This window comes from Panicum hallii, chromosome 2 (assembly GCF_002211085.1).
Source record: "Panicum hallii strain FIL2 chromosome 2, PHallii_v3.1, whole genome shotgun sequence".
Taxonomy (NCBI): Eukaryota; Viridiplantae; Streptophyta; class Magnoliopsida; order Poales; family Poaceae; genus Panicum; species Panicum hallii.
Window position 1 is genome coordinate 9,143,323 of NC_038043.1, and position 7,827 is coordinate 9,151,149.

General features: G+C 44.4%; 1 long non-coding RNA gene across 1 annotated transcript; it reads right to left on the reverse strand.

Moving 5' to 3' along the window:
• Window positions 1-273: 273 nt before the first annotated feature.
• On the reverse strand, window positions 274-820 carry LOC112879582. Its single transcript, XR_003226103.1, has 3 exons — window positions 724-820; window positions 433-636; window positions 274-362 (listed from the first exon to the last, which is right to left on the reverse strand). It is a non-coding gene; the product is annotated as an uncharacterized LOC112879582 (long non-coding RNA).
• Window positions 821-7,827: the final 7,007 nt, after the last annotated feature.

Below are 7,827 nucleotides of genomic sequence, written 5' to 3' on the forward strand. Positions count from 1 at the left end.
TCGGCAAAGAGGGCATCCAGAGCTGCCTCCAGTGGCTCTCGGCAAAGAGGCAGGATTATATTATGCAGTAACAGTTGGGCCTGAGAGTGCCTGGCGGACTGTCCGCCAGGCACTCTCAGGCCTGATTGTTCCCGCGAAAACTAGTGACGTCAAGAATTAATCCAATGGGGCTCAAACTTTGTAGGTACAATCACTTTAGCCAAGTATATCACAAAGTACACAATGAACAATCAAAGTACATGCATTCAGTCTAGCTAAGTCTCAAATGCAAATAACTCCATCATCTATGCCGAAGGTGGCTAGTTGTTCTGGTTGGTCTGATTTGGAGAAATATACGGATCATTGGAGGCCGCCGACTGATTCTGCAACATATAGATGAAATGTATGAGTGAAACGACAAAATAAACGACATATTGAACATTGCATACTCACTGAAGTAGAAAACGGATCGGTGGGTGGTCTAGGTGGGGTGACGAAGGGAGGTGGCGGAGGTAGACCCGTCGCTGCGCCAAGACTCTGAATGTACGCGAACATGCTCGCCATCCTCTGTCGGTCAGCCTCCCGCTCGGCCTCCATCTCCGCCCTCATCCTTGCCTCCAACTCCATACGTTCTCTCCTCTCTTCTTGCAGCTGAGCCTGCAAAATTTTTACCCCAATTTTACAATAATACAAAAGCTAAGTTATGTAATATAATAGATAAAAAACGTATGAACAAGCAACAACCTGGAGTGCCTGGACTTGGCTCGTCGAACTGTCCGGACGAGGTCGGATGCCTGCGCTCGAGCTCGTTTGCCGTGCTTTTATCTGAGATAGAGTCGGAGTGCCTGGACTTGAAGATTCTGAAGCAAAGGACTATGCCTTAGAAGCTATTTACGGGTTTGTCCCGCCGCCACCGCCTCCGCCGCCGCCGCCGACCCAGTGAGTTGTATGAACGTTTCCAAACTTGTATGGACTGTATATGTTCATTTATGCTGGCTCGGGACATTTGAACTTGTATGAACTTTGTATGAATTTGTATGGACTTGTATGAGTATTGTCATATATGAAATGTATGTAATGTGTATTGTCATATATATATATATATAAACTGCATGTGATGTCCGTTGTGATATATATATATATATATGTATGTATATATATATTATTGGACTGGATACGAGAAAAAAATAGTCATAACTTTGTCACGTGAGCATCCAATTGGCAAGCAAGTTGCACAACACAACATCACACTCTCTATCCAGGCAATGAATAAAGTTTGTCCGTGTCACTGGTGAATTTCACACTCATCTGTTACTAGGAGCGATAGAAGCGTGGGCGTTGTTAATCGGGAAATATTGTGATAATGAAGCCATAAATGGAGCAGCCCTTTACCCAAAAGCTCTCACGCACAGGAAGCATCTAGCTAACGCGACGTCGATGGAAAAACATGAGCATCTTGGTCGCTGCGGCAGTTCCTGCTGCACGCGTGCGCGGGGTGCCTGGGCCTCCATGGCTACTGAGGCTAAGAAATTTGGACTCCTCATTTGCTGATCAGCCAAAGCGATCACAATGGCTTAAAAAGTGATAACAATCGCTTAAATCTTGCTTGGATCTTGCTCCCTCGGCAAAGCTGGTGAATCTCTTGGGAAAGAACTTGAATCTTGCTTGGATCTTGCTCAAACCCAACCCTAGACTAAGGATTTGGAGTGGGGAAGCTAGGGTTTCACTTTGGGGAGTTTTGGAGTGCTTAGAAGGTGCTTGAGGCTAAGCTTATGCAGTTTGGCAGGGTGGATTTCCCGTTGGGGTCGAAGGGATATATACAGAGCCTCACTAAAAACTAGCCGTTAGGCTGTTTTTAAGTGTCCTGGCGGACTGTTGGCGGACAGTCCGCCAGGACCACTCGGGTTTGCATTTTTCTGTTCAAGGCATGGGTTCCGGATTTGGTTTATTTGTGTTCTACCACACACTTTCCACATCCCCTTTGATAGTATGGTATACCTAGACTAAAGAAAATATAAAACAAAGAATTATCTTCGCTTGAACCACATTTCTTGAACTGGTACCGTTCTCCAATTTTAACGAATCGTCGGGTTCGCATTTTTCTGTTCAAGGCATGGGTTGGCTTCATTTCATAATGAGCAAACCAAATAAAGTCAAAGCATCATGATGAGATAAAACCAAGATAATGTAATATCACATGATTTCACAAACATAGAAAAGCAATAAGATCACAACCATGCAAACATCATCCATAAAAAGAAATTAGAAATTACAAGCCAACTTAGTTCAAATAGGATACAAGCCAAGTCTCACATAGATCCAAAGTCGCACAACGACTCTAAAGGATGGAAAGATAAGAATGCTAGGAATGCTAGGATACAATCTTCTCCCCCTTTGGCATCAAACACCAAAAAGAGAAAAGACAAATGGAAGCTCGGAGCAGTAATCACTCATCATCCTCATCATCATCATCATCATCATCAGCACCTACATCATAATGCTCCCACGCAGCTGGAAAGTCCCTAGGAGGAGAAGGCAGAAATGAGGGCCAATCCGTCTCCTCAATGCCAAGGTGGCGCTCAATCCTGTTGATACTCTGCTGATTTGCCCGAGCGTGAGCACGAACTACATCGTTGGTGTTGCGGCATACTTTGAAGAGAGCTTTCAAGCCAGAAATAAAGGCATTGCCTTTCCTGCGAGGACGAGTCCTAGAAGAGGAAGGCATCGCCGAGGTGGAGGGCATATCCATAGTGGGCTGGGGTGGAGAGTGAGCTGATGGGGGAGACTCGCCCTCTGGTGGAAACTCTTGCTCCTTGGGAGGCTGTGGGCAATATGGGGCATGGACCGCATCATATCCAAACTCCATTCCAGTCACGGCATTAATCATCCTTTGAATGTATGGAGCATAGATAACTGGATTACTGCCATGATGGAGCATGTACCTCAACTCCGTCCAGAAAAAGTGAAAGACACTAAAGAGCGGGTGATCAAAGTCCATAGCTAGAAGAAGGTTCTTGACCGTACCATGAATCTTGGTGCGATCACCCCTCTTGGGAGTCAAGGTCTCCCGGAATAGCCTGTTCATGATCTCCATATATGGACGTAGTCCATGAGTCGTCGCTATATCCGGATCCTCATCCCGATAGAGAGTCATAAGAGCTTCATCCGTTGGATTGATGTCATCGTGAATTTCCATCTCATCTAGAGTGTCATCAAGCTTAAGGATAGTAGCAAATTGCTTGTATGAAACCCAGAAGGCGCGCCCTTGAAGATTGAAGTGAATAAAGGAATTCTTGCCCTCACCTTCAAACCAAGCAGTGGAGCAAAATTGAGCAACCAACTCATTGTTCCAATCTTGATTGAGGGCCAAGAATTCATAGAGGTGTTTCCTCTCACATTCACGTATGACCAAGTCAAAGGTTGGATTATTTTTCTCACTCATTTCATCCCAATTGATGTACTTGGAGACGGTGATAGCATTCTTCTTCTCAATAAAGACGGATATGTACCAATCAGCTTGAAATTTGCTCCAAAACCTCCTATCCGTGATGTACTTCTCATAATCATAAGGATTTTCCTTTCTTTCCTTAAATGCAGCACCTCTTTGCTTTGTGGTGTAATCCACTCGCTTCACTCCAGGGTCACCGAAGTTGATCCTTGTGTACTCCGGTCTGTGCATGATATACTTCCGGTAGGGTTGGAGTGGAGGGTACTCATCAAAGATAGGAACCTCCTCTTGAGGCACATCACCTTGTGGTTGAGCAGCTCTTTGGTAGCTACGCCTGGGTGCCGCATGGCTAGGACCGCCCATTTGCGCAGCTCGACTCATTGAAATTTTGGGCGTTGGCTTCCTTTTGCGCTTAGGTGGAGGAACGACTTCAATTTCATCGGAATCGGAGTTGGAGACGGGATCATGCAAGAACTTGGTCCTCCTCTCATGCACCATCTGTACATGTATAGGAAGTATACAGCTTGATTAGAAGTAATAAAAGAACGGGTGGATACAAACAAAGGATTATGCAGTAAAAATCAAGACTGAGAGGTCCTGGCGGACAGTCCGTCAGTACTGGCGGACTGTCCGCCAGGACCTCTCGGTTTTGAATGTTCCCGCGAAAACATGTGATGTCAAGAGTTAATCCAATGGGGCTCAAACTTTGTAGGCACATTATAGATGATAATGGAAGCCTAGACTTAAATTTTGAACAACAATGAGTGGATAGATTGGGAGATCGACTTGAATAAAGGTTTAGGTTATGAAATGAACATGAACATGTGAACTAAAGATTTAGCCATCCATTCTTCAAGATTTTCAAGGAATAGCATCCTCTACCTAGCAGGAAACAATAGCTAAAAGCATTCCTCAAGATATGCATCGAGTAGAGAGATCGATGGAGGATTGTATATACCTTGTTCTTGCCCTAGGATGAATGGAAGTGCTTCCAAAGGATTGGAAACAAGGGGAGAAGGTTCTTGCAGCCTGTGGAGGGGCTCCTTCGCCGTGGACCTTGCGGAGGAACCGAATTCTTGGCTCCACGGACAATGGGGGGCAATGGGGGGTGTTGTCCGTGGGGAAGGAAGAGAGAGTGAGAGGGGCTAGTTGTGTTATGTGGATGAAGAGAGATAGAGGAGCTTCATCCAAGAGGTGTAGAGGGTTTTGGACAGCCTCCCACGGACATAACACGATGGGCCCACGAAGAGATAGTTGGATGGAACAAAAATGATAAGTTCTGCTGGCTGACCCCGAGAGGTCCTGGCGGACTGTCCGCCAGTACTGGCGGACAGTCCGCCAGGACCTCTCAGCCAGCCAATAAAATATCTTATTTGCCGAGTGTCGGTCATCTGACACTCGGCAAATACACCCTTTGCCGAGTGTTACAAATGCAGCACTCGGCAAAGATAACGGCGTTTAGGGTTTAGGGTTTAGGGTATCTGTTTGCCGAGTGTATCCGTTTGCCGAGGGTTAGGCTCTCGGCAAATAATATGTTTGCCGAGTGGTTTTTTTTGCCGAGAGCGACGCTCGGCAAATAACTTCTTTGCCGAGTGCCCGAAATATAGCTCTCGGCAAACGTTTCACCCTCGGCAAATCGGGCCTCTCAGGTAGTGGTTGGCATAAAAAGTTTGCGTGGTGTTTTGGGACTCAGGGTGGATCCCTTTAAATAGTTTGGGGACCCAAATATGCATTTTTAGAGTTTGAAGATCTAAATAATACAGCGGGGCAAGTTTAAGAATTTGTGATGCTTTCTACTCATATTGGAATATGCACCAATTTTAACATTGTCGCAAATGCTTACCCTAAACGAAATCATGTTTATACTGCTAGTATAGATGATGCTTTGTACTCCACTCATCGAGAAGAAAAACTTATAATCATTCGAGCCACATCTCTTGCATTAGGCAATTCTATGCCACATCCTGAAAATATTTTTGTGAGGCATCATAGAAGAAAATAATCATATTGAAGGCTACAAAAAGATATTTGAATTTTTTATACAGTATGTTGATTAAATCAGTCGGGGTTTGTCGTTTGGGATTTAAATTTCTTTCAGCCTATTTCATTCTTGTTACTAACCATCTTCTACCATTTGTCTTGCAAAAAATATATATCCCTATTGTTCCCCTGGTTCTTGTTCGGTGTCAGGCCTGAAAGTGCTGAGCCGCAGCACAGCGTCCTAGCTGCATTTTTTGCAAGCACTGGTACTAGCAGTAATGGAACTGAAATATTGATGCTTCTCTCGATCAAGAAGAAATGCATTAATTTGTTGGAATGAGCTAAACTCATGCACTTGTGCCGTGGCTGTTCGAAGAGTTTTATAAGCTGTAATATCGTACGGCAGGCGTAGGCCGCCAGCCAGCACATGGGCACAACCAGCAGCAAAATTTTCTTTCAGACCATATATATTTCTCAGTCCTTCGAAATTCATTTCTGTTTTCTATATAAGGTACCCAACCTCCTCGCCCAGCTTCGATGCGCATCTCTCATGTTTTACTATGTTATATACACTTTGTTTGCTGTTGTCAATGAGTGGATCCAGAACTCTAAAGAGTTCAGCTTGGGAACGAGCGGTACTAGGAAACCGTTTTATGGAGCAAGGACGGCTCTGTGGGCTGTTCTGAGCATTGGGACGCATGGGTTGGCATCGAGGGGCGGCACATTACTTTACATTAGTAGAAGACTTCTATCTATAGGGTCACTCATCAGTATAAGTAGTACTGAATGAGCACTGGTAGGATTAAGCTAACATTCCTGCTGGACGTAAACAAGCGCCAGTATCAATAATAATATATCCATGCCACAGCCCAAGTTGCGATCCTGTTTGGAAAATGTTTATCCCTGTTTGGATAAATGTTTATCCATGTCAGGTAAAAAGTTAAAGTCACAGGCAGAGATAATCAATTATCCGTGCCGGCTCCGGATCCGACATGGACAATCAATTATCCGTGTCGGCTTGATAACCAGCACAGACGCGATGAAGTTTTCGAGTCGGCATGGATGAAATGTCCTTCAGTAGTGAGTAGCCCATTTGGAAATCGACTAGCTAGTTCTTATACCATATATCTGGACTTTGAATTTCCGATTTAAAATATTTCATCCAGTAGCAGTGAAAAAATGAAATTACAGCTAATCCGTGTGGGATTTCTTGAAGATATGGATTGTAACTAACAGATTTGTATATTTTAACTATACCTCACTGATCCAAGATGGATAAGACGATCCCAATCTTTATGCTGTTAAAATTCAGGCAGTACATATGTCAGACAAATTATGCAAGTCATTTAGATGGATAATAAATTGCTTTAGCAAGAGGGGGCACCGACTGTCCAATGTCTGGGTGTATGTGGTTGGGGGGAGGGGGGGGGGGGGGGCGCACATGGGAATGCCCTGTACGTACGCCACCTTGTACACATTTTCATGATAAACCCATGATGATGAGTGCCAGACCCGAAGCGTGACTACTGGAACTATGGAGTCCCCAAGAGCCCACAACTCCCGAATACAAGTTGAAGACATAGAGCTAGCTATACACTGTTGGGGCGTTTCCCATGCAAGATCTCTAATTTTTACCAATGCGAGTGAGTAGCCCAGTCGGGTGCTGTGGAGTTTCCGTTCTGATTAGGGCAGCCATGCCTTATGGTCAGCATGGAGCAGACGATCGGACATTGTAAGGTTCCAAGTTCTGGACGATCAGACCATCGCAGTAATGTAAATGTTAGCTTCGACTTGCAAAATACCTCGTGACTCAAAAGAAAGAAATAACACAATCCTCCAAAGCAAAAATTAAAAAGAAAGTCCACAGTGGTTCCATGTTTTGTGGCATGGACACGACTCTCCTTTCATGCCTTGTTACAATTTCCTCTCTTCTCTTGAAAAAAAAACAAGCATTCCCTCTCTTCTCCTGTTCCGAGCATGTGTATTGCGTCTCTCTCAAAATAACAAGACATTAAAATACACATCAAGTATTGCCAACAGTTCTTCAGCCCGCTCATTTCCCATTCCACTTCCATGCTACTGAGAAACACCTCTTCATATTGCTTAAGGAAAAGTGGAATATACACAAATTCTGACATCATGTTTATACTAGTAGAGAGGATTGCTTGGAACACCTCTTCGAGAAAAAAGTTTATAAACATTCGAGTCACGTCTCTTCTGTACTTTAGGTAACTTTATGCCATCTTAGAAGCATTTTTGAATGTTGTACTGTATTGTACCACTACCACACACATGCACTCAGATCATGTTGTTCGAGAGGAGGGATTATAAATACTGTATTGTACCACTACCACACAAGGTTATGTTCACTGCGTGCGCAGGCTGGTCGGCGCATGCACCCAACTAGCAGCAAAACTCTC